Source organism: Schistocerca serialis, chromosome 12, assembly GCF_023864345.2.
Source record: "Schistocerca serialis cubense isolate TAMUIC-IGC-003099 chromosome 12, iqSchSeri2.2, whole genome shotgun sequence".
NCBI classification, from domain to species: Eukaryota; Metazoa; Arthropoda; class Insecta; order Orthoptera; family Acrididae; genus Schistocerca; species Schistocerca serialis.
This window is the reverse complement of record NC_064649.1, coordinates 153,166,618-153,194,233: the sequence shown is the minus strand read 5'-3', so window position 1 is coordinate 153,194,233 and position 27,616 is coordinate 153,166,618.

The following is a 27,616-nucleotide window of genomic DNA, read 5'->3' as shown; positions in this document are numbered from 1 at the left end:
TCACAGAAAAGGCTCAAATCATAGACAGTAAGAAGAGTTAGTCATCTTGTACTTAAGTCGGCATTGTGCCTTTTGTATTTATTTCCGATGGAATTTCTGTGTTACATCGGCAATATGAAGGGCCAAGAGATACAGTAAACCTGAAGTGAAGCATCGGAATGTAAAACTGGTCTCACAGGAAAGGCTCAAATCACAGACAGTAAGAAGAGTTAGCCTTCTTTAATTTTACTCGGCATTGTGCATTTTGTATTTAATTCCGTTGCAATTGGTTGTGTTTCAACGTCAATATGAAGGTTCAAGAGATACATTAAACCTGAGGTGAAGCATCGGAATCTATTATTGGCCTCACAGGAAAGGCTCAAATCATAGACAGTAAGAATAGTCAGTCTTCTTGTACTTAAGTCGGCATTGTGCCTTTTGTATTTATTTCCGATGCAATTTCTGTGTTTCATCGTCAATATGAAGGTCCAAGGGATACAATGAACCTGATGTGAAGCATCAGAATCTAAAACTGGCCTCACAGGAGAGGCTCAAATCTTAGACAGTAAGAAGAGTCAGTCTTCTTGTATGTAAGTAAGCATTGTGCCTCCTGTATTTATTTCCGGTGCAATTTCAGTGTTTCATCGTAAATATGAAGGTCCAAGGGATACAGTAAACCTGAGGTGAAGCATCGGAATCTAAAACAGGACTCACAGGAAAGGCTCAAATCAGAGACAGTAAGAAGAGTCATTGCTCTTGTATCTATGTCGTTATTGTGCCTTTTGTATTTGATTCCGATGCAATTTCTGTCTTTCATAGAAAATATGAAGGTCGAAGAGATACAGTAAACCTGTAGTGAAGCATCGGAATCTAAAACTGGTCTGACAGGAAAGGCTCAAATCATAGACAGTAAGAACAGTCAGTCTTCTTTAACTTAAGTCGGCATTGTGCCTCTTGTATTCAATTCGGATGCAATTTCTGTGTTTCATCGTCAATATGTAGATCCAAGTGATACAATAAACCGGAAGTGAAGCATCGGAATGAAAACCTGGTCTTACAGGAAAAGCTCAAATCACAGACAGGAAGACGAGTCAGTCTTCTTTAACTTAAGTCGGCTTTGTGTCTTTTGTATTTATTTCCGATGCAATTTCTGTGTTTCATCGTCAATATGAGGGTCCAAGGGATACAGTAAACCTGAGGTGAAGCATCAGAATCTAAAACTAGTCTCACAAAAAGGGCTCAAATTATAGACTGTAAGAAGAGTCAGTCTTGTTGTACTTAAGTCAGCATTGTGCCTTTTGTACTGATTTCCAATGCAATTTCTGTGTTTCATCGTCAATATGAAGGTCCAAAGGATACAGTAAACCTGAGGTGAAGCATCGGAATCTAAAACAGGACTCACAGGAAAGGCTCAAATCAGAGACAGTAAGAAGAGTCATTGCTCTTGTATCTATGTCGGCATTGTGCCTTTTGTATTTAATTCCGATGCAATTTCTGTCTTTCATAGTAAATATGAAGGTCGAAGGGATATAGTAACCCTGAAGTGAAGCATCGGAATCTAAAACTGGTCTGACAGGAAAGGCTCAAATCATAGACGGTAAGAACAGTTAGTCTTCTTTAACATAAGTCGGCATTGTGCCTTTTGTATACAATTCGGATGCAATTTCTGTGTTTCATCGTCAATATGTAGATCCAAGGGATACAATAAACCAGAAGTGAAACATCGGAATCAAAATCTGGTCTTACAGGAAAGGCACAAATCACAGACAGGAAGAAGGGTCAGTCTGCTTTAACTTAAGTTGGCATTGTTCCTATTGTGTCTATTTCCGATGCTATTTCCGTCTTAGATCGTCAATATGAAGGTCCAAGGGATACAGTAAACCTGAGGTGAAGCATCGGAATCTAAAACTGTTCTCACAGGAAAGGCTCAAAACATTGACAGTAAGAAGAGTTAGTCCTCTTGTACTTAAGTCGGCATTGTGTCTTTTGTATTTATTTCCGATGCAATTTCTGTGTTTCATCGTCAATATGAAGGGCCAAGGGATACAATACACCTGAAGTGAAGCATCGGAATCTAAAACTGGTCTCACAGGAAAGGCTCAAATCACAGACAGGAAGAAGAGTCAGTCATGTTTAACTTCAGCTGGCATTTTGCCTTTTGTGTTTATTTCCGATGCAATTTCTGTGTTTCATCGTCAATATGAAGGTCCAAGGGATACAGTAAACCTGATGTGAAGCATCGGAATCTAAAACTGGCCGCACAGGAGAGGCTCAAATCTTAGACAGTAAGAAGAGTCAGTCTTCTTGTATGTAAGTAAGCATTGTGCCTTTTGTATTTAATTCCGATGCAATTTCTGTGTATCATCGTCAATATGAAGGGCCAAGGGATACAATAAACCTGAAGTGAAGCATCGGAATCTAATATTGGCCTCACAGGAAAGGTTCACATCATAGACAATAAGAAGAGTCAGCCTTCTTGTACTTAAGTCGGTATTGTGCCTTTTGTATTTATTTCCGATGCTATTTCTGTGTTTCATCGTCTATATGAAGGTCCAAGGGATACAGCAAACCTGAGGTGAAGCATCGAAATCAAAAACTGGTCTCACAAGAAAGGCTCAAATCATAGACAGTAAGAACAGTCAGTCTTCATTCACTTAAGTCGGCATTGTGCCTTTTGTATTTAATTCGGATGCAATTTCTGTGTTTCATCGTCAATATGTAGGTCCAAGGGATACAATAAACCTGAAGTGAAGCATTGGAATCAAAAACTGGTCTCACAGGAAAGGCACAAGTCACAGACAGGAAGAAGAGTCAGTCTTCTTTAACTTAAGTTGGTATTGTGCCTTTGGTGTTTATTTCCGATGCAATTTCTGTGTTACATCGTCAATATGAAGGTCCAAGGGATACAGTAAACCTGAGGTGAAGCAATGGAATCTAAAACTGTCTCACAGAAAAGGCTCAAATCATAGACAGTAAGAAGAGTTAGTCATCTTGTACTTAAGTCGGCATTGTGCCTTTTGTATTTATTTCCGATGGAATTTCTGTGTTACATCGGCAATATGAAGGGCCAAGAGATACAGTAAACCTGAAGTGAAGCATCGGAATGTAAAACTGGTCTCACAGGAAAGGCTCAAATCACAGACAGAAAGAAGAGTTAGCCTTCTTTAATTTTACTCGGCATTGTGCATTTTGTATTTAATTCCGTTGCAATTGGTTGTGTTTCAACGTCAATATGAAGGTTCAAGGGATACATTAAACCTGAGGTGAAGCATCGGAATCTATTATTGGCCTCACAGGAAAGGCTCAAATCATAGACAGTAAGAAGAGTCAGTCTTCTTGTACTTAAGTCGGCATTGTGCCTTTTGTATTTATTTCCGATGCAATTTCTGTGTTTCATCGTCATCATGAAGGTCCAAGGGATACAATGAACCTGATGTGAAGCATCAGAATCTAAAACTGGCCTCACAGGAGAGGCTCAAATCTTAGACAGTAAGAAGAGTCAGTCTTCTTGTATGTAAGTAAGCATTGTGCCTCCTGTATTTATTTCCGGTGCAATTTCAGTGTTTCATCGTAAATATGAAGGTCCAAGGGATACAGTAAACCTGAGGTGAAGCATCGGAATCTAAAACAGGACTCACAGGAAAGGCTCATATCAGAGACAGTAAGAAGAGTCATTGCTCTTGTATCTATGTCGGCATTGTGCCTTTTGTATTTGATTCCGATGCAATTTCTGTCTTTCATAGTAAATATGAAGGTCGAAGAGATACAGTAAACCTGTAGTGAAGCATCGGAATCTAAAACTGGTCTGACAGGAAAGGCTCAAATCATAGACAGTAAGAACAGTCAGTCTTCTTTAACTTAAGTCGGCATTGTGCCTTTTGTATACAATTCGGATGCAATTTCTGTGTTTCATCGTCAATATGTAGATCCAAGGGATACAATATACCAGAAGTGAAACATCGGAATCAAAATCTGGTCTTACAGGAAAGGCACAAATCACAGACAGGAAGAAGAGTCAGTCTGCTTTAACTTAAGTTGGCATTGTTCCTTTTGTGTCTATTTCCGATGCTATTTCCGTCTTAGATCGTCAATATGAAGGTCCAAGGGATACAGTAAACCTGAGGTGAAGCATCGGAATCCAAAACTGTTCTCACAGGAAAGGCTCAAAACATTGACAGTAAGAAGAGTTAGTCATCTTGTACTTAAGTCGGCATTGTGTCTTTTGTATTTATTTCCGATGCAATTTCTGTGTTTCATCGTCATCATGAAGGCCCAAGGGATACTGTAAACCTGACGTGAAGCATCGGAAGTTTAAAACTGGTCTCACAGGGAATCCTCAAATCACAGACAGTAAGAAGAGTCAATCTTCTTTAACTTAAGTCGGCATTGTGCCTTTTGTATTTAATTCCGATGCAATTTCTGTGTTTCACCGTCAGTATGAAGGTCCAAGGGATACAGTAAACCTGGGGTGAAGCATCAGAACTTAAAACTGACCTCACAGGAAAGGCTCAAATCATAAACAGTAAGAAGAGTCAGTCTTCTTGTACTTAAGTCTGCATTGAGCCTATTGTATTTATTTCCGATGCAATTTGTGTGTTTCATCTGCAATATGAAGGCCCAAGGGATACAGTAAACCTGAAGTGAAGCATCGGAATCTAAAACTGGTCCCACAGGAAAGGCTCAAATAACAGACAGGAAGAAGAGTCAGTCTACTTTACCTTCAGTTGGCATTTTGCTTTTGTGTTTATTTCCGATGCAATTTCTGTGTTTCATCTTCAATATGAAGGTCCAAGGGATACAGTAAATCAGAGGTGAAGCATCGGACTCAAAAACTGACCTCCCAGGAAAGGGTCAAATCATAGACAGTAAGAAGATTCAGTCTTCTTGTACTTTAGTCGGCATTGTGCCTTTTGTATTTGTGTTTCATCGTCAATATGAAGGTCCAAGGGATACTGTAAGCCTGAAGTGAAGCATCGGAATTAATAACTGATCTCACAGGAAATCCTCAAATAACAGACAGTAAGAAGAGTCAGTTTACTTCAACTTAAGTCGGCATTGTGCCTTTTGTATTTATTTCCGATGCCATTTCTGTGTTTCATCGTCAATATGAAGCTCGAAGGGATACAGTAAGCCTGAGGTGAAGCATCGAAATCTAAAACTGGTCTCACAGGAAAGGCTCAAATCATAGACAGTAAGAACAGTCAGTCTTCTTTAACTTAAGTCGGCATTTTGCTTTTTGTATTTAATTCGGATGCCATTTCTGTGTTTCATCGTCAATATGAAGCTCGAAGGGATACAGTAAACCTGAGGTGAAGCTACGAAATCTAAAACTGGCCTCACAGGAAAGGCTCAAATCATAGAAAGTAAGAAGTGTCATTCTTCTTGTATGTAAGTCGGCATTGTGCCTTTTGTATTTATTACCGATGCAATTTCTGTGATTCATCGTTAATATGATGGTCCAAGGGATACAGTAAACCTGAGGTGTAGCATCGGAATCTAAAACTGGCCTCACAGGAAAGGCTCAAATCATAGACAGTAAGAAGAGTTAGTCTTCATGTACTTAAGTCGGCATTGTGCCTTTTGTATTTATTTCCGATCCAATTTCTGTGTTTCAAAATCAATATGAAGGCCCAAGGGATACAGTAAACCTGAAGTGATGCATACGAATCTAATACTGGTCTCACAGAAAAGGCTCAAATGACAGACAGTAAGAAGAGTTATCTTCTTTAACTGAAGTCGGCATTGTGCCTTTTGTATTTAATTCCGTAGAAAGTGTCTGTGTTTCATCGTCAATATGTAGGCCCAATGGATACAGTTAACCTGAAGTGAAGCATCGGAATCTAAAACTGGTCTCACAGGAAAGGCTCAAATCATAGACAGTAAGATGAGTATGTCTTCATGTACTTAAGTCGGCATTGTGACTTTTGTATTTATTTCCGATGCAAATTCTGTGTTTTTCATTGTCAATGTGAAGGTCCAAGGGATACAGTAAACCTGAGGTGAAGCATCAGAATCTAAAACTAGTCTCACAGAAAGGGCTCAAATTATAGACAGTAAGAAGTGTCAGTATTCTTGTACTTAAGTCGGCATTGTGCCTTTTGTATTTATTTCACAGTAAACCTGAAGTGAAGCATCGGAATCTAACAGGTCTCACAGAAAAGGCTCAAATCACAGACATTAAGAAGAGTTAGTCTTATCTAACTTAAGTCGGCATTGTGAATTTTGCATTTAATTCCGATACAATTTCTGTGTTTCATCGTCAATATGAAGGTCCAAAGGATACATTAACCTCAGGTGAAGCATCAGAAACTAATACTCCGCTCACAGGAATGGCTCAAATCATAAACAGTAAGAAGAGTCAGTCATCTTGTATGTAAGTAGGCATTGTGCCTCTTGTATTTACTTCCGGGTCAACTTCAGTGTTTCATTGTCAATATGAAGGTCCAAGGGATACAGTAAACCTGAGGGGAAGCATCGAAATCTAAAACAGGTCTCACAGGAAAGGCTCAAATCATAGACAGTAAGAATAGTCTGTCTTCTTTAACTTAAGTCGGCATTGTGCCTTTTGTATTTAATTCGGATGCAATATCTGTGTTTCATCGTCAATATGAACGTCCAAGGGATACAATAAATCTGAAGTGAAGCAGCGGAAACTAAAACTGGTCTCACAGGAAAAGCCCAATTCACAGACAGGAAGAGGAGTCAGTCTTCTTTAACTTAAGTTGGCATTTTGCCTTTTGTGTTCATTTCCGATGCAATTTCTGTGTTTCATCGTCAATATTTAGGTCCAAGGGGTACAGTAAACCTGAGGTGAAACATGGGAACCTAAAACTGGCCTCACAGGAAAGGCTCAAATCATAGACAGTAAGAAGAGTTAGTCTTCTTGTACTTAAGTCGGCATTGTGCCATTTGTATTTATTTTTGATGCAATTTCTGTGTTTCAAAGTCAATATGAAGGCCCAAGGGTTACAGTAAACCTGAAATGAAGCATCGGAATCTAAAACTGGTCTCACAGGAAAGGTTCATATCACAGACAGTTAGAAGAGTTTGTCTACTTTAACTTAAGTCGGCATTGTGCCTTTTGTATTTAATTCGGATGCAATTTCTGTGTTTCATCGTCAATATGAAGATCCAAGGGATACAATAAACGTGAAGTGATGCATCGGATCCATAACTGGCCTCACAGGAAAGGCTTGAATCACAGACAGTAAGAAGAGTCAGTATTCTAGTACTTAAGTCGGCATTGTGCCTTTTGTATTTATTTCCGATGCCATGTCTGTGTTTCTTCGTCAATATAAATGTCCAATGGATACAGTAAACCTGAGGTGAAGCACCGAAATCTAAAACTGGTCTCAGAGGAATGGCTCAATTCACAGACAGGAAGAGGAGTCAGTCTTCTTTAACTTAAGTTGTCATTTTGCCTTTTGTGTTCATTTCCGATGCAATTTCTGTGTTTCATCGTCAATATGAAGGTCCAAGGGATACAGTAAACCTGAGGTGAAGCATTGGAACCTAAAACTGGCTTCACAGGAAAGGCTCAAATCGTAGACAGTAAGAAGAGTTAGTCTTCTTGTACTTAAGTCGGCATTGTGCCTTTTGTATTTATTTCCGATGCAATTTCTGTGTTTCATAGTCAATATGAAGGTCCAAGCAATACAGTAAACCTGAGGTGAAGCATCGGAACCTTAAACTGGCCTCACACGAAAGGCTCAAATCATAGACAGTAAGAAGAGTTAGTCTTCTCGTACTTAAGTCGGCATTGTGCCTTTTGTATTTATTTCCGATGCAATTTCTGTGTTACAAAGTCAATATGAAGGCCCAAGGGATACAGTAAACCTGAAATAAGGCAAAGGAATCTAAAACTGGTCTCACAGGAAAGGCTCATATCACAGACACTAAGAAGAGTTAGTCTTCTTTAACTTAAGTCGGCATTGTGCCTTTTGTATTTAATTCCGTAGCAAGTGTCTGTGTTTCATCGTCAATATGAAGGCCCAATCAATACAGTTAACCTGAAGTGAAGCATCGGAATCTGCAACTGGCCTCACAGTAAAGGCTCAAATCATAGACAGTAAGATGAGTCAGTCTTCATGTACTTAAGTCGGCATTGTGCCTTTTGTATTTATTTCCTATGCTATTTCTGTGTTTCATCGTCAATATGAAGGTCCAAGGGATAAAGTGAATCTGAGGTGAAGCATCAGAATCTAAAACTAGTCTCACAGAAAGGGCTCAAATTATAGACAGCAAGAAGAGTCAGTCTTCTTGTACTTAAGTCGGCTTGTGCCTTTTGTATTTATTTCCGATGCAATTTCTGTGTTTCAAAGTCAATATGATGGCCCAAGGGATAAACTAAACCTGAAATGAAGCATCGGAATCTAAAACTGGCCTCACAGGAGAGGCTCAAATCATAAACAGTAAGAAAAGTGAGTCTTCTTGTATTTAAGTAGGCTTTGTGCCTTTTGTAATTATTGCCGATTCAATTTCTGTGTTTCATCGATAATATGAAGGTTCAAGGGATACAGTAAAAATGAGTTGATGCATCGGAATCTAATACTGGCCTCACAGGAAAGGCACAAATCATAGACAGTAAGAAGAGTCAGTCTTCTTGTACTTAAGTCGGCATTGTGCCTTTTGTATTTATTTCCGATGCCATGTCTGTTTTTCATCGTCAATATGAAGGTTCAAGGGATACAGTAAACCTGAGTTGAAGCATCGGAATCTAAAACTGGCCTCACAGGAAAGGCTCAATTAATAGACAGTAAGAAGAGTCCGTCTTCTTCTACTTAAGCCGGCATTGTGCCTTTTGTATTTATTTCCGATGCCATTTCTGTGTTTCATCGTCAATATGAAGGTCCAAGGGATACAGCAAACCTAATGTGAAGCATCGGATACTAAAACTGGCCTCACAGGAAAGGCTCAAATCAGAGACAGTAAGAAGAGTCATTCCTCTTGTATCTATGTCGGCATTGTGCCTTTTGTATTTAATTCCGATGCAATTTCTGTGTTTCATCGTTAATATGAAGGTCCAAGGGATACATTAAACCTGAAGTGAAGCATCGGAATCTATAACTGGTCTCACAGGAAAGGCTCAAATCACAGACAAGAAGAAGAGTCTGTCTTCTTTAAGTTAGGTTGGCATTGTGCCATTTGTGTTTATTTCCGATGCAATTTCTGTGTTTCATCGACAATATGAAGGTCCAAGGGATACAGTAAACCTGAGCTGAAGCATCGGAATCTGAAACTGGCATCACAGGAAAGGCTCAAATCACAGACAGTAAGAAGAGTTAGTCTTCTTGTACTTAAGTCGGCATTGTGCCTTTTGCATTTATTTCCGATGCTATTTCTGTGTTTCAAAGTCAATATGAAGGTCCAAGGGATACAGTAAACTTAAGGTGAAGCACCGGAATCTAAAACTGGTCTCACAGGAAAGGCTCATATTACAGACACTAAGAAGAGTTAGTCTTCTTTAACTTAAATCGGCATTGTGCCTTTTGTATATATTTCCGATGCCATGTCTGTGTTTCATCGTCAATATGAAGGTCCAATGGATACAGTTAACCTGAGGTGAAACACCGGAATCTAAAACTGGTCTCACAGCAAAGGCACAAAACATAGACAGTTCGAAGAGTCAGTCTTCTTGTACTTAAGTCGGCATTGTGGCTTTTCTGTTTAATTCCGATGCCATTTCTTTGTTTCAGCGTGAATTTGAAGGACCAAGGGATACAGTAAACCTGAAGTGAAGCATGAGAATCTAAAACTGTTCTCACAGGAAAGGCTCAAATCATAGACAGTAAGAAAAGTCGGTCTTCTTGTACTTAAGTAGGCATTGTGCCATTTGTATTTCTTTCCAATGGAATTTCTGTGTTTCATCGTCAGTATGAAAGCGCAAGGGATACAGTAAACATGAAGTGAAGCATCGGAATCTAAAACTGGTCTCACAGGAAAAGCTCAAATTACAGACAGAAAGAAGAGTCAGTCTTCTTTAACTTAAGTCGGCATTGTGCCTTTTGTATTTAATTCCGATGCAATTACTGTGTTTCATCGTCAATATGAAGGTCGAAGGGATACAGTAACCCTGAGGTGAAGCATCGTAATCTAAAACTTGCCTCACAGGAAAGGCTTAAATCATAAACAGTAAGAAGAGTCAGTCATCTTTAACTTAAGTCGGCAATGTGCCGTTTGTATTTAATTCCGTTGCAATTGTCTGTGTTTTATCGTCAATATGGAGGTCCAAGGGATACAGTACACCTGAGGTGAAGCATCGGAATCTAATACTGGCCTCACAGGAAAGGCTCGAATCATAGACAGTAAGAAGAGTCAGTCTACTTGTATTTAAGCAGGCATTGTGCCTTTTGTATTTATTTCCGATGCAATTTCTGTGTTTCATCGTCAATATGAAGGTCCAAGGATACAGTAAACCTGAGGTGAAGCATCGGAATCTAAAACTGGCTTCACAGGAAAGGCTCAAATCGGAAACAGTAAGAAGAGTCAGCCTTATATTACTTAAGTCGGCATTGTGCCTATTGTATTTATTTCCGATGCCATTTCTGTGTTTCATCGTCAATATGACGGTCCAAGGGATACAGTAAACCTGAAGTGAATCATCGGAATGTAAAACGGGCCTCACATGAAGGGCTCAAATCATAGACAGTAAGAAGAGTTAGTCTTCTTGTACTTAAGTCGGCATTGTGCCTTTTGTATTTATTTCCGATGCCATTTCTGTATTTCAAAGTCAATCTAAAGGCCCAAGGGATACAGTAAACATGAAGTGAAGCATCGGAATCGAAAACTGGTCTCACAGGAGAGGCTCAAATCACAGACAGTAAGAAGAAGTAGTCTTCTATAACTTAAGTCGGCATTGTGCATTTTTTATTTAATTCCGTAGCAATTGTCTGTGTTTCATCGTCAATATGAAGGTCCAAGGGATACACTAAACCTGATGTGAAGCATCGGAATGTAAAACTGGCCTCACAGTAAAGGCTCAAATCATAGACAGTAAGAAGAGTCAGTCTTCTTGTATGTAAGTAGGCATTGTGCCTCTTGTATTTATTTCCGGTGCAATATTAGTGTTTCATCGTCAATATGATGGGCCAAGGGATACAGTAAACCTGAAGTGAAGCATCGGAAAGTAAAACTTGCCTCACAGGAAAGGCTCAAATCATAGACAGTAAGAAGAGGTAGCCTCCTTGTACTTAAGTGGGCATTGTGCCTTTTGCATTTATTTCCGATGCCATTTCTGAGTTTCATCGTCAATATGAAGGTCCAATGGATACAGTAAACCTGAGGTGAAGCATCGAAATCTGAAACTGGTCTCACAGGAAAGGCTCAAACCTTAGACAGTAAGAAGAGTCAGTCTTCGTTAACTTAAGTCGGTATTGTGGCTTTTGTATTTAATTCGGATGCAATTTCTGTGTTTCATCTACAATATGAAGGTCCAAGGGATACATTAAACCTGAAATGAAGCGTCGGAACCTAAAACTGGCCTCATAGGAAAGGCTCAAGGCATAGACATTAAGAAGAGTTAGTCTTCTTGTACTTATGTCGGCATTGTGCCTTTTGTATTTATTTGCGATGCAATTTCTGTGATTCAGAGTCAATATGAAGCTCCAAGGGATACACTGAACCTGATGTGAAGCATCGGAATCTAAAACTGGCCTCACAGTAAAGGCTCAAATCATAGACAGTAAGAAGGGTCAGTCTTTTTGTATGTAAGTAGGCATTGTGCCTCTTGTAATTATTTCCGGTGCAATTTTAGTGTTTCATTGTCAATATGAAGGTCAAAGGGATACAGTAAACATGAGGTGAAGCATCGGAATCTAAAACTGGCCTCACAGGAGAGACTCAAATCATAGACAGTAAGAAGAGTCAGTCTTCTTGTATGTAAGTCGCCATTTCGCCTTGTGTATTTATTTCCGGTGCAATTTCAGTGTTTCGTCGACAATATGAAGGTCCAAGGGATACAGTTAACCTGATGTGAAACACCGGACTCTAAAACTGGTCTCACAGGAAAGGCTCAAAATATAGACAGTAAGAAGAGTCAGTCTTCTTATACTTAAGTCGGCATTGTGACTTTTGTTTTTAATTCCGATGCAATTTCTGTGTTTCAGCGTGAATTTGAAGGACCAAGGGATACAGTAAACCTGAAGCGAAGCATGAGAATCCAAAACTGTTCTCACAGGATAGGCTCAAAACATAGACAGTAAGAAGAGTCGGTCCTCTTGTACTTAAGTCGGCATTGTGCCATTTGTATTTATTTCCAATGGAATTTCTGTGTTTCATCGTCAGTATGAAAGCGCACGGGAAACAGTAAACCTGAAGTGAAGCATCGGAATCTAAAACTGTTCTCACAGGAAAAGCTCAAATCACAGACAGAAAGAAGTGTCAGTCTTCTTTAACTTAAGTCGGCATTGTGCCTTTTGTATTTAATTCCGATGCAATTACTGTGTTTCATCGTCAATATGGAGGTCCAAGGGATACAGTACACCTGAGGTGAAGCATCGGAATCTAATACTGGCCTCACAGGAAAGGCTCGAATCATAGACTGTAAGAAGAGTCAGTCTGCTTGTATTTAAATAGGCATTGTGCCTTTTGTATTTATTTCCGATGCAATTTCTGTGTTTTATCGTCAATATGAAGGTCCAAGGGATACAGTAAACCTGAGGTGAAGCATCGGAATCTAAAACTGGCTTCACAGGAAAGGCTCAAATTATAGACAGTAAGAAGAGTCAGCCTTATATTACTGAAGTCGGCATTGTGCCTATAGTATTTACTTCCCATGCCATTTCTGTGTTTCATCGTCAATATGACGGTCCAAGGGATACAGTAAACCTGAGGTGAAGCATCGGAATCTAAAACTGGCGTCACAGGAAAGGCTCAAATTATAGACAGTAAGAAGAGTCAGCCTTATATTACTTAAGTCGGCATTGTGCCTATAGTATTTACTTCCCATGCCATTTCTGTGTTTCATCGTCAATATGACGGTCCAAGGGATACAGTAAACCTGAAGTGAAGCATCGGAATCTAAAACTGGCCTCACATGAAAGGCTCAAATCATAGACAGTAAAGAAGAGTTAGTCTTCTTGTACTTAAGTCGGCATTGTGCGTTTTGTATTTAATTCCGTAGCAATTGTCTGTGTTTCATCGTCAATATGAAGGTCCAAGGGATACACTAAACCTGATGTGAAGCATCGGAATGTAAAACTGGCCTCACAGTAAAGGCTCAAATCATAGACAGTAAGAAGAGTCAGTCTTCTTGTATGTAAGTAGGCATTGTGCCTCTTGTATTTATTTCCGGTGCAATATCAGTGTTCCATCGTCAATATGATGGTCCATGGGATACAGTAAACCTGAGGTGAAGCATAGGAAACTAAAACTTGCCTCACAGGAAAGGCTCAAGTCATAGACAGTAAGAAGGGTCAGTCTTTTTGTATGTAAGTAGGCATTGTGCCACTTGTAATTATTTCCGGTGCAATTTTAGTGTTTCATTGTCAATATGAAGGTCAAAGGGATACAGTAAACTTGAGGTGAAGCATCGAAATCTGAAACTGGTCTCACAGGAAAGGCTCAAATTATAGACAGTAAGAAGAGTCAGTCTTCGTTAACTTAAGTCGGCATTGTGGCTTTTGTATTTAATTCGGATGCAATTTCTGTGTTTCGTCGTCAAAATGAAGGTCCAAGGGATACATTAAGCCTGAAATGAAGCATCGGAACCTAAAACTGGCCTCACAGGAAAGTCTCAAATCATAGACATTAAGAAGAGTTAGTCTTCTTGTACTTAAGTCGGCATTGTGCCTTTTGTATTTATTTGCGATGCAATTTCTGTGTTTCAGAGTCAATATGAAGCTCCAAGGGATACACTAAACCTGATGTGAAGCATCGGAATCTAAAACTGGCCTCACAGTAAAGGCTCAAATCATAGACAGTAAGAAGGGTCAGTCTTTTTGTATGTAAGTAGGCATTGTGCCTCTTGTAATTATTTCCGGTGCAATTTTAGTGTTTCATTGTCAATATGAAGGTCAAAGGGATACAGTAAACTTGAGGTGAAGCATCGGAATTTTAAACTGGCCTCACAGGAGAGGCTAAAATCATAGACAGTAAGAAGAGTCAGTCTTCTTTCATGAAAGTAGGCATTACGCCTTGTGTATTTATTTCCGGTGCAATTTCAGTGTTTCATCGACAATATGAAGGTCCAAGGGATACAGTTAACCTGATGTGAAACACCGGACTCTAAAACTGGTCTCACAGGAAAGGCTCAAAATATAGACAGTAAGAAGAGTCAGTCTTCTTATACTAAAGTCGGCATTGTGACTTTTGTATTTAATTCCGATGCAATTTCTGTGTTTCAGCGTGAATTTGAAGGACCAAGGGATACAGTAAACCTGAAGCGAAACATGAGAATCTAAAACTGTTCTCACAGGATAGGCTCAAAACATAGACAGTAAGAAAAGTCGGCCTTCTAGTACTTAAGTCGGCATTGTGCCATTTGTATTTTTTTCCAATGGAATTTCTGTGTTTCATCGTCAGTATGAAAGCGCAAGGGATACAGTAAACTTGAAGTGAAGCATCGGAATCTAAAACTGGTCTCACAGGAAAAGCTCAAATCACAAACAGAAAGAAGAGTCAGTCTTCTTTAACTTAAGTCGGCATTGTGCCTTTTGTATTTAATTCCGATGCAATTACTGTGTTTCATCGTCAATATGAAGGTCCAAGGGATACAGTAACCCTGAGGTGAAGCAGCGTAATCTAAAACTGATCTCACAGGAAAGGCTCACATCATAGACTGTAAGAACAGTCAGTCTTCTTTAACTGAAGTCGGCATTGTGCCTTTTGTATTTAATTCGGATTTAAGTTCTGTGTTTCATCGTCAATATGAAGGGCAAAGGGATACAATAAACCTCATGTGAAGCATCAGAACCTAAAACAGGCCTCACAGGAAAGGCTCAAATCATAGACAGTAAGAAGAGTCTTCTTGTACTTAAGTCGGCATTGTGACTTTTGTATTTATTTCCGGTGCAATATCTGTGTTTCATCGTCAATATGTAGGTCCAAGGTATACAGTAAACCTGAGGTGAAGCATCAGAATCAAAAACTGGTCTCACAGAAAAGGCTCAAATTAATGACAGTAAGAAATCTCAGTCTTCTTGTACTTAAGTCGGCATTGTGCCTTTTGTATTTATTTGCGATGCAATTTCTGTGTTCCATCGTCAATATGAAGGCCCAAGGGATACAGTAAACGTGAAGTGAAGCTTCGGAATCTGAAACTGGTCTCACAGGAAAGGCTCAAATCACAGACAGAAAGAAGAGTCAGTCTTCTGTAACTTAAGTCGGCATTGTGCGTTTTGTATTTAATTCGGATGCAATTACTGTATTTCATCGTCAATATGAAGGTCGAAGGGATACAGTAACCCTGAGGTGAAGCATCGTAATCTAAAACTTGCCTCACAGGAAAGGCTTAAATCATAAACAGTAAGAAGAGTCAGTCGTCTTTAACTTAAGTCGGCAATGTGTCGTTTGTATTTAATTCCGTTGCAATTGTCTGTGTTTTATCGTCAATTTGGAGGTCCAAGGGATACAGTAAACCTGAAGTGAATCATCGGAATCTAAAACTGGCCTCACATGAAGGGCTCAAATCATAGACAGTAAGAAGAGTTAGTCTTCTTGTACTTAAGTCGGCATTGTGCCTTTTGTATTTATTTCCGATGCCATTTCTGTGTTTCAAAGCCAATCTGAAGGCCCAAGGGATACAGTAAACAAGAAGTAAAGCATCGGAATCGAAAACTGGTCTCACAGGAGAGGCTCAAATCACAGACAGTAAGAAGAAGTAGTCTTCTTTAACTTAAGTCGGCATTGTGCCTTTTGTATTTAATTCCGTAGCAATTGTCTGTGTTTCATCGTCAATATGAAGGTCCAAGTGATACACTAAACCTGATGTGAAGCATCGGAATGTAAAACTGGCCTCACAGTAAAGGCTCAAATCATAGACAGTAAGAAGAATCAGTCTTCTTGCATGAAAGTAGGCATTACGCCTTGTGTATTTATTTCCGGTGCAATTTCAGTGTTTGATCGACATTATGAAGGTCCAAGGGATACAGTTAACCTGATGTGAAACACCGGACTCTAAAACTGGTCTCACAGGAATGGCTCAAAATATAGACAGTAAGAAGAGTCAGTCTTCTTATACTTAAGTCGGCATTGTGACTTTTGTTTTTAATTCCGATGCAATTTCTGTGTTTCAGCGTGAATTTGAAGGACCAAGGGATACAGTAAACCTAAAGCGAAGCATGAGAATCTAAAACTGTTCTCACAGGATAGGCTCAAAACATAGACAGTAAGAAAAGTCGGTCCTCTTGTACTTAAGTCGGCATTGTGCCATTTGTATTTATTTCCAATGGAATTTCTGTGTTTCTTCGTCAGTATGAAAGCGCACGGGATACAGTAAACCTGAAGTGAAGCATCGTAATCTAAAACTTGCCTCACAGGAAAGGCTCAAATTATAAACAGCAAGAAGAGTCAGTCATCTTTAACTTAAGTCGGCATTGTGCCGTTTGTATTTAATTCCGTTGCAATTGTCTGTGTTTCATCGTCAATATGGAGGTCCAAGGGATACAGTAAACCTGAGGTGAAGCATCGGAATCTAATACTGGCCTCACAGGAAATTCTCGAATCATAGACAGTAGGAAGAGTCAGTCTACTTGTATTTAAAGAGGCATTGTGCCTTTTGTATTTATTTCCGATGCAATTTCTATGTTTTATCGTCAATATGAAGGTCCAAGGGATACAGTAAACCTGAGGTGAAGCATCGGAATATAAAACTGGCGTCACAGGAAAGGCTCAAATTATAGACAGTAAGAAGAGTTAGTCTTCTTGTACTTAAGTCGGCATTTTGCGTTTTGTATTTAATTCCGTAGCAATTGTCTGTGTTTCATCGTCAATATGAAGGTCCAAGGGATACACTAAACCTGATGTGAAGCATCGGAAAGTAAAACTGGCCTCACAGTAAAGGCTCAAATCATAGACAGTAAGAAGAGTCAGTTTTCTTGTATGTAAGTAGGCATTGTGCCTCTTGTATTTATTTCCGGTGCAATATCAGTGTTACATCGTCAATATGATGGTCCATGGGATACAGTAAACCTGAGGTGAAGCATAGGAAACTAAAACTTGCCTCACAGGAAAGGCTCAAATCATAGACAGTAAGAAGGGTCAGTCTTTTTGTATGTAAGTAGGCATTGTGCCACTTGTAATTATTTCCGGTGCAATTTTAGTGTTTCATTGTCAATATGAAGGTCAAAGGGATACAGTAAACTTGAGGTGAAGCATCGAAATCTGAAACTGGTCTCACAGGAAAGGCTCAAATTATAGACAGTAAGAAGAGTCAGTCTTCGTTAACTTAAGTCGGCATTGTGGCTTTTGTATTTAATTCGGATGCAATTTCTGTGTTTCGTCGTCAAAATGAAGGTCCAAAGGATACATTAAACCAGAAATGAAGCATCGGAACCTAAAACTGGCCTCACAGGAAAGTCTCAAATCATAGACATTAAGAAGAGTTAGTCTTCTTGTACTTAAGTCGGCATTGTGCCCTTTGTATTTATTTCCGATGCCATTTCTGTGTTTCAAAGCCAATCTGAAGGCCCAAGGGATACAGTAAACATGAAGTAAAGCATCGGAATCGAAAACTGGTCTCACAGGAGAGGCTCAAATCACAGACAGTAAGAAGAAGTAGTCTTCTTTAACTTAAGTCGGCATTGTGCCTTTTGAATTTAATTCCGTAGCAATTGTCTGTGTTTCATCGTCAATATGAAGGTCCAAGTGATACACTAAACCTGATGTGAAGCATCGGAATGTAAAACTGGCCTCACAGTAAAGGCTCAAATCATAGACAGTAAGAAGAATCAGTCTTCTTGCATGAAAGTAGGCATTACGCCTTGTGTATTTATTTCCGGTGCAATTTCAGTGTTTGATCGACATTATGAAGGTCCAAGGGATACAGTTAACCTGATGTGAAACACCGGACTCTAAAACTGGTCTCACAGGAAAGGCTCAAAATATAGACAGTAAGAAGAGTCAGTCTTCTTATACTTAAGTCGGCATTGTGACTTTTGTTTTTAATTCCGATGCAATTTCTGTGTTTCAGCGTGAATTTGAAGGACCAAGGGATACAGTAAACCTAAAGCGAAGCATGAGAATCTAAAACTGTTCTCACAGGATAGGCTCAAAACATAGACAGTAAGAAAAGTCGGTCCTCTTGTACTTAAGTCGGCATTGTGCCATTTGTATTTATTTCCAATGGAATTTCTGTGTTTCTTCGTCAGTATGAAAGCGCACGGGATACAGTAAACCTGAAGTGAAGCATCGTAATCTAAAACTTGCCTCACAGGAAAGGCTCAAATTATAAACAGCATGAAGAGTCAGTCATCTTTAACTTAAGTCGGCATTGTGCCGTTTGTATTTAATTCCGTTGCAATTGTCTGTGTTTCATCGTCATTATGGAGGTCCAAGGGATACAGTAAACCTGAGGTGAAGCATCGGAATCTAATACTGGCCTCACAGGAAATTCTCGAATCATAGACAGTAAGAAAAGTCAGTCTACTTGTATTTAAATAGGCATTGTGCCTTTTGTATTTATTTCCGATGCAATTTCTATGTTTTATCGTCAATATGAAGGTCCAAGGGATACAGTAAACCTGAGGTGAAGCATCGGAATCTAAAACTGGCGTCACAGGAAAGGCTCAAATTATAGACAGTAAGAAGAGTTAGTCTTCTTGTACTTAAGTCGGCATTGTGCGTTTTGTATTTAATTCCGTAGCAATTGTCTGTGTTTCATCGTCAATATGAAGGTCCAAGGGATACACTAAACCTGATGTGAAGCATCGGAATGTAAAACTGGCCTCACAGTAAAGGCTCAAATCATAGACAGTAAGAAGAGTCAGTCTTCTTGTATGTAAGTAGGCATTGTGCCTCTTGTATTTATTTCCGGTGCAATATCAGTGTTACATCGTCAATATGATGGTCCATGGGATACAGTAAACCTGAGGTGAAGCATAGGAAACTAAAACTTGCCTCACAGGAAAGGCTCAAATCATAGACAGTAAGAAGGGTCAGTCTTTTTGTATGTAAGTAGGCATTGTGCCTCTTGTAATTATTTCCGGTGCAATTTTAGTGTTTCATTGTCAATATGAAGGTGAAAGGGATACAGTAAACTTGAGGTGAAGCATCGAAATCTGAAACTGGTCTCACAGGAAAGGCTCAAATTATAGACAGTAAGAAGAGTCAGTCTTCGTTAACTTAAGTCGCCATTGTGGCTTTTGTATTTAATTCGGATGCAATTTCTGTGTTTCGTCGTCAAAATGAAGGTCCAAGGGATACATTAAACCTGAAATGAAGCATCGGAACCTAAAACTGGCCTCACAGGAAAGTCTCAAATCATAGACATTAAGAAGAATTAGTCTTCTTGTACTTAAGTCGGCATTGTGCCTTTTGTATTTATTTGCGATGCAATTTCTGTGTTTCAGAGTCAATATGAAGCTCCAAGGGATACACTAAACCTGATGTGAAGCATCGGAATCTAAAACTGGCCTCACAGTAAAGGCTCAAATTATAGACAGTAAGCAGGGTCAGTCTTTTTGTATGTAAGTAGGCATTGTGCCTCTTGTAATTATTTCCGGTGCAATTTTAGTGTTTCATTGACAATATGAAGGTCAAAGGGATACAGTAAACTTGAGGTGAAGCATCGGAATTTTAAACTGGCCTCACAGGAGAGGCTCAAATCATAGACAGTAAGAAGAGTCAGTCTTCTTTCATGAATGTAGGCATTACGCCTTGTGTATTTATTTCCGGTGCAATTTCAGTGTTTCATCGACAATATGAAGGTCCAAGGGATACAGTTAACCTGATGTGAAACACCGGACTCTAAAACTGGTCTCACAGGAAAGGCTCAAAATATAGACAGTAAGAAGAGTCAGTCTTCTTATACTAAAGTCGGCATTGTGACTTTTGTATTTAATTCCGATGCAATTTCTGTGTTTCAGCGAGAATTTGAAGGACCAAGGGATATAGTAAACCTGAAGCAAAACATGAGAATCTAAAACTGTTCTCACAGGATAGGCTCAAAACATAGACAGTAAGTTAAGTTGGCCTTCTAGTACTTAAGTCGGCATTGTGCCATTTGTATTTTTTTCCAATGGAATTTCTGTGTTTCATCGTCAGTATGAAAGCGCAAGGTATACAGTAAACTTGAAGTGAAGCATCGGAATCTAAAACTGGTCTCACAGGAAAAGCTCAAATCACAAACAGAAAGAAGAGTCAGTCTTCTTTAACTTAAGTCGGCATTGTGCCTTTTGTATTTAATTCCGATGCAATTACTGTGTTTCATCGTCAATATGAAGGTCCAAGGGATACAGTAACCCTGAGGTGAAGTAGCGTAATCTGAAACTGGTCTCACAGGAAAGGTTCACATGATAGACAGTAAGAACAGTCAGTCTTCTCTAACTGAAGTCGGCATTGTGCCTTTTCTATTTAATTCGGATGCAAGTTCTGTGTTTCATCGTCAATATGAAGGGCAAAGGGATACAATAAACCTCAGGTGAAGCATCAGAACCTAAAACAGGCATCACAGGAAAGGCTCAAATCATAGACAGTAAGAAGAGTCTTCTTGTACTTAAGTCGGCATTGTGACTTTTGTATTTATTTCCGATGCAATATCTGTGTTTCATCGTCAATATGTAGGTCCAAGGTATACAGTAAACCTGAGGTGAAGCATCAGAATCAAAAACTGGTCTCACAGAAAAGGCTCAAATTGATGACAGTAAGAAATCTCAGTCCTCTTGTACTTAAGTCGGCATTGTGCCTTTTGTATTTATTTGCGATGCAATTTCTGTGTTTCATCGTCAATATGAAGGCCCAAGGGATACAGTAAACGTGAAGTGAAGCTTCCGAATCTAAAACTGGTCTCACAGGAAAGGCTCAAATCACAGACAGAAAGAAGAGTCAGTCTTCTTTAACTTAAGTCGGCATTGTGCCTTTTGTATTTAATTCCGATGCAATTACTGTGTTTCATCGTCAATATGAAGGTCCAAGGTATACAGTAACCCTGAGGTGAAGTAGCGTAATCTAAAACTGGTCTCACAGGAAAGGCTCACATGATAGACAGTAAGAACAGTCAGTCTTCTCTAACTGAAGTCGGCATTGTGCCTTTTCTATTTAATTCGGATGCAAGTTCTGTGTTTCATCGTCAATATGAAGGGCAAAGGGATACAATAAACCTCAGGTGAAGCATCAGAACCTAAAACAGGCATCACAGGAAAGGCTCAAATCATAGACAGTAAGAAGAGTCTTCTTGTACTTAAGTCGGCATTGTGCCATTTGTATTTATTTCCAATGGAATTTCTGTGTTTCATCGTCAGTATGAAAGCGCACGGGATACAGTAAACCTGAAGTGAAGCATCGGAATCTAAAACTGGTCTCACAGGAAAAGCTCAAATCACAGACAGAAAGAAGTGTCAGTCTTCTTTAACTTAAGTCGGCATTGTGCCTTTTGTATTTAATTCCGATGCAATTACTGTGTTTCATCGTCAATATGAAGGTCGAAGGGATACAGTAACCCTGAGGTGACGCATCGTAATCTAAAACTTGCCTCACAGGAAAGGCTCAAATTATAAACAGCAAGAAGAGTCAGTCATCTTTAACTTAAGTCGGCATTGTGCCGTTTGTATTTAATTCCGTTGCAATTGTCTGTGTTTCATCGTCAATATGGAGGTCCAAGGGATACAGTAAACCTGAAGTGAATCATCGGAATCTAAAACTGGCCTCACATGAAGGGCTCAAATCATAGTCAGTAAGAAGAGTTAGTCTTCTTGTACTTAAGTTGGCATTGTGCCTTTTGTATTTATTTCCGATGCCATTTCTGTGTATCAAAGTAAATCTGAAGGCCCAAGGGATACAGTAAACATGAAGTGAAGCATCGGAATCTAAAACTGGCTTCACAGGAAAGGCTCAAATTATAGACAGTAAGAAGAGTCAGCCTTATATTACTGAAGTCGGCATTGTGCCTATAGTATTTACTTCCCATGCCATTTCTGTGTTTCATCGTCAATATGACGGTCCAAGGGATACAGTAAACCTGAAGTGAAGTATCGGAATCTAAAACTGGCCTCACATGAACGGCTCAAATCATAGACAGTAAGAAGAGTTAGTCTTCTTGTACTTAAGTCGGCATTGTGCGTTTTGTATTTAATTCCGTAGCAATTGTCTGTGTTTAATCGTCAATATGAAGGTCCAAGGGATACACCAAACCTGATGTGAAGCATCGGAATGTAAAACTGGCCTCACAGGAAAGTCTCAAATCATAGACATTAAGAAGAGTTAGTCTTCTTGTACTTAAGTCGGCTTTGTGCCTTTTGCATTTATTTGCGATGCAATTTCTGTGTTTCAGAGTCAATATGAAGCTCCAAGGGATACACTAAACCTGATGTGAAGCATCGGAATCTAAAACTGGGGTCACAGTAAAGGCTCAAATCATAGACAGTAAGAAGGGTCAGTCTTTTTGTATGTAAGTAGGCATTGTGCCTCTTGTAATTATTTCCGGTGCAATTTTAGTGTTTCATTGTCAATATGAAGGTCAAAGGGATACAGTAAACTTGAGGTGAAGCATCGGAATCTTAAACTGGCCTCACAGGAGAGGCTCAAATCATAGACAGTAAGAAGAGTCAGTCTTCTTGCATGAAAGTAGGCATTACGCCTTGTGTATTTATTTCCGGTGCAATTTCAGTGTTTCATCGACAATATGAAGGTCCAAGGGATACAGTTAACCTGATGTGAAACACCGGACTCTAAAACTGGTCTCACAGGAAAGGCTCAAAATATAGACAGTAAGAAGAGTCAGTCTTCTTATACTTAAGTCGGCATTGTGACTTTTGTATTTAATTCCGATGCAATTTCTGTGTTTCAGCGTGAATTTGAAGGACCAAGGGATACAATGAACCTGAAGCGAAACATGAGAATCTAAAACTGTTCTCACAGGATAGGCTCAAAACATAAACAGTAAGAAAAGTCGGCCTTCTTGTACTTAAGTCGGCATTGTGACTTTTGTATTTATTTCCGATGCAATATCTGTGTTTCATCGTCAATATGTAGCTCCAAGGTATACAGTAAACCTGAGGTGAAGCATCAGAATCAAAAACTGGTCTCACAGAAAAGGCTCAAATTAATGACAGTAAGAAATCTCAGTCTTCTTGTACTTAAGTCGGCATTGTGCCTTTTGTATTTATTTGCGATGCCATTTCTGTGTTTCATCGTCAATATGAAGGTCCAAGGGATACAGTAACCCTGAGGTGAAGCATCGTAATCTAAAACTTGCCTCACAGGAAAGGCTCAAATCATAAACAGAAAGAAGAGTCAGTCATCTTGTACTCAAGTCGGCATTGTGCGTATTGTATTTATTTCCGACGCAATTTCTGTGTTTCATCGGCAATATGAAGGCCCAAGGGATACAGTAAACCTGAGGTGAAGCATCGGAATCTGAAACTAGCCTCATTGGAAAGGCTCAAATCATAGACAGTAAGAAGAGTCAGCCTTCTTGTACTTAAGTCTGCATTGTGCCTTTTGTATTTATTTCCGATGCCATTTCTGTGTTTCATCGTCAATATGACGGTCCAAGGGATACAGTAAACCAGAAGTGAAGCATCGGAATCTAAAACTGGCCTCACAGGAAAGTCTCAAATCATAGACAGTAAGAAGAGTTAGTCTTCTTGTACTTAAGTCGGCATTGTGCGTTTTGTATTTATTTCCGATGCAATTTTTGTGTTTCAAAGTCAATCTGACGGCCCAAGGGCTACAGTAAACCTGAAGTGAAGCATCGGAATCGAAAACTGGTCTCACAGGGGAGGCTCAAGTCACAGACAGTAAGAAGAGATAGTCTTCTTTAACTTAAGTCGGCATTGTGCCTTTTGTATTTAATTCCGTAGCAATTGTCTGTGTTTCATCGTCAATATAAAGGTCCAAGGGATACAGTAAACCTGATGTGAAGCATCGGAATGAAAAACTGGCTTCACAGTAAAGGCTCAAATCATAGACAGTAAAAAGAGTCAGTCTTCTTGTATGTAAGTAGGCATTGTGCCTCTTGTATTTATTTCCGGTGCAATTTCAGTGTTTCATCGTCAATATGATGGTCCAAGGGAGAGAGTAAACCTGAGGTGAAGCATCGGAAAGTAAAACTGGCCTCACAGGAAAGGCTCAAATCATAGACAGTAAGAAGAGGTAGCCTTCTTGTACTTAAGTAGGTATTGTGCCTTTTGTATTTATTTCCGATGCCATTTCTGTGTTTCATCGTCAACATGAAGGTCCAATGGATACAGTAAACCTTAGGTGAAGCATCGAAATTTGAAACTGGTCTCACAGGAAAGGCTCAAATCATAGACAGTAAGAAGTGTCAGTCTTCGTTAACTTAAGTCGGCATTGTGGCTTTTGTATATAATTCGGATGCAATTACTGTGTTTCATCGTCAATATGAAGGTCCAAGGGATTCAGTAACCCTGAGGTGAAGCAGCGTAATCTAATACTGTCATCACAGGAAAATCTCAAATCATAAAATGTAAGAAGAGTCAGTCATCTAGTACTTAAGTCAGCATTGTGCCTATTGTATTTATTTCCAACGCAATTTCTGTGTTTCATCGGCAATATGAAGTCTCAATGGATACTGTAAACCTTGAGGTGAAGTATCGGAATCTAAAACTGGTCTCACCGGAAAGGCTCAAATCACAGACAGTAAGAAGAGTCAGTCTTCTTTAACTTAAGTCGGCATTGTGCAGTTTGTATTTAATTCCTTTGCAATTGTCTGTGTTTCATCGTCAATATGGAGGTCCAAGGGATACAGTAAACCTGAGGTGAAGCATCGGAAACTAAAACTGGCCTCACAGGAAAGGCTCAAATCATAGACAGTAAGAAGAGTCAGCCTTCTTGTACTTAAGTCGGAATTGTGCTTTTTTATTTCTTTCCGATGCCATTTCTGCGTATAATCGTCAATATGAAGGTCCAAGGGATACAGTAAACCTGAGGTGAAGCAACGGAATCTAAAACTGGCCTCACAGGAAAGGCTCAAATCATAGACAGTAAGAAGAATTAGTCTTCTTGTACTTAAGTCGGCATTGTGCCTTTTGTATTTATTTCCGATGCAATTTCTGTGTTTCATCGTCAATTTGAAGGCCCAAGGGATACAGTAAACTTGAAGTGAAGCATCGGAATTTAAAACTGGTCTCACAGGAAATCCTCAAATAACAGACAGTAAGAAGAGTCAGTTTACTTCAACTTAAGTCGGCATTGAGCCCTTTGTATTTAATTCCAATGCAATATCTGTGTTTCATCGTCAATATGAAGGTCCAAAGGGTACAGTAAACCTGAGGTGAAGCATCGGAATCTAAAACTGGCCTCACAGGAAAGGCTCAAATCATAGAAAGTAGGAAGACTCATCCTTCTTGTGTCTAAGTCGGCATTGTGCCTTTTGTATTTATTACCGATGCAATTTCTGTGTTTCATCGTCAATATGAAGGTCCAAGGGATACACTAAACCTGAGGTGAAGCATCGGAATCTAAAAGTGGCCTCCCAGGAAAGACTCAAATCATAGACAGTAAGAAGATTCAGTCTTCTTGTACTTTAGTTGGCTTTGTGCCTTTTGTATTTGTGTTTCATCGTCAACATGAAGGTCCAAGGGATACAGTACACCTGAGGTGAAGCATCAGAACCTAAAACTGGCCTCACATTAAAGGCTCAAATCATAGACAGTAAGTTGAGTTAGGCTTCTTGTACTTAAGTAGGCATTGTGCCTTTTGTATTTATTTCCGATTCAATTTCTGTGTTTCATCGACAACATGAAGGTCCAAGGGATACAGTAAACCTGAGGTGAAGCATCGGAATCTAAAACTAGCCTCACAGGAAAGGCTCAAATCATAGACAGTAAGAAAAATCAGTCTTCTTGTACTTAAGTCGGCATTGTGCCTTTTGCATTTATTTCCGATGCCATTTCTGTGTTTCATCGTCAATATGAAGCTCGAAGGGATACAGTAAACCTGAAATGAAGCATCGGAATCTAAAACTGGTCTCACAGGAAAGGTTCAAATCATAGGCAGTTAGATGAGCAAGTCTTCATGTACTTAAGTCGGCATTGTGCCTTTTGTATTTATTTCCGATGCAATTTCTGTGTTTTTCATTGTCAATATGAAGGTCCAAGGGATACAGTAAACCTGAGGTGAAGCATCAGAATCTAAAACTAGTCTCACAGAAAGGGCTGAAATTATAGACAGTAAGAAGAGTCAGTCTTCTTGAACTTAAGTCGGCGTTGTGCCTTTTGTATTTATTTCACAGTAAACCTGAAGTGAAGTATCGGAATCTAAAACTGGTCTCACAGGAAAGGCTCAAATCACAGACATAAAGAAGAGTTAGTCTTATCTAACTTAAGCCGGAATGGTGAATTTTGCATTTAATTCCGGTTCAATTTCTGTGTTTCATCGTCAATATGAAGGTCCAAAGGATACATTAACCTCAGGTGAAGCATCAGAAACTAAAACTCACCTCACAGGAACGGCTCAAACATACACAGTAAGAAGTGTCAGTCATCTTGTATGTAAGTAGGCATTGTGCCTCTCGTATTTATTTCCGGGTCAATTTCAGTGTTTCATCGTCAATATGAAGGTCCAAGGGATACAGTAAACCTGAGGGGAAGCATCGAAATCTAAAACAGGTCTCACAAGAAAGGCTCAAATCATAGACAGTAAGAATAGTCAGTCTTCTTTAACTTAAGTTGGCATTGTGCCTTTTGTATTTAATTCGGATTCAATATCTGTGTTTCATCGTCAATACGAAGGTCAAAGGGATACAATAAACCTGAAGTGAAGCAGCGGAATCTAAAACTGGTCTCACAGGAAAGGCTCAATTCACAGACAGGAAGAGGAGTCAGTCTTCTTTAACTTAAGTTTGCATTTTGCCTTTTGTGTTCATTTCCGATGCAATTTCTTTGTTTCATCGTCAATATGAAGGTCCAAGGGATACAGTAAACCTGAGGTGAAGCATCGGAACCTAAAACTGGCCTCACAGGAAAGGCTCAAATCATAGACAGTGAAAACAGTTACTCTTCTTGTACTTAAGTCGGTATTGTGCCTTTTGTATTTATTTCCGCTGCAATTTCTGTGTTTCAAAGTCAATATGAAGGCCCAAGGGTCACAGTAAACCTGAAATGAAGCATAGGAATCTAAAACTGGTCTCACAGGAAAGGCTCAAATCACAGACAGTAAGAAGAGTCAGTCTTCTTTTATGTAAGTAGGCATTGTGCCTTTTGTATTTATTTCCGGAGCAATTTCAGTGTTTCATCGTCAATATGAAGATCCAAGGTATACAGTAAACCTGAGGTGAAGCATCGAAATCTAAAACTGGTCTCACAGGAACGGCTCAAATCTTAAACAGTAAGAACAGTCAGTCTTTCTTAACTTAAGTCGGCATTGTGCCTTTTATATTTAATTCGGATGCAATTTCTGTGTTTCATCGTCAATATGAAGGTCCAAGGGATACAATAAACCTGAAGTGAAGCAGCGGAATCGAAAACTGGTCTCACAGGAAAGGCTCAAATCACAGACAGGAAGAAGAGTCAGTCTTCTTTAA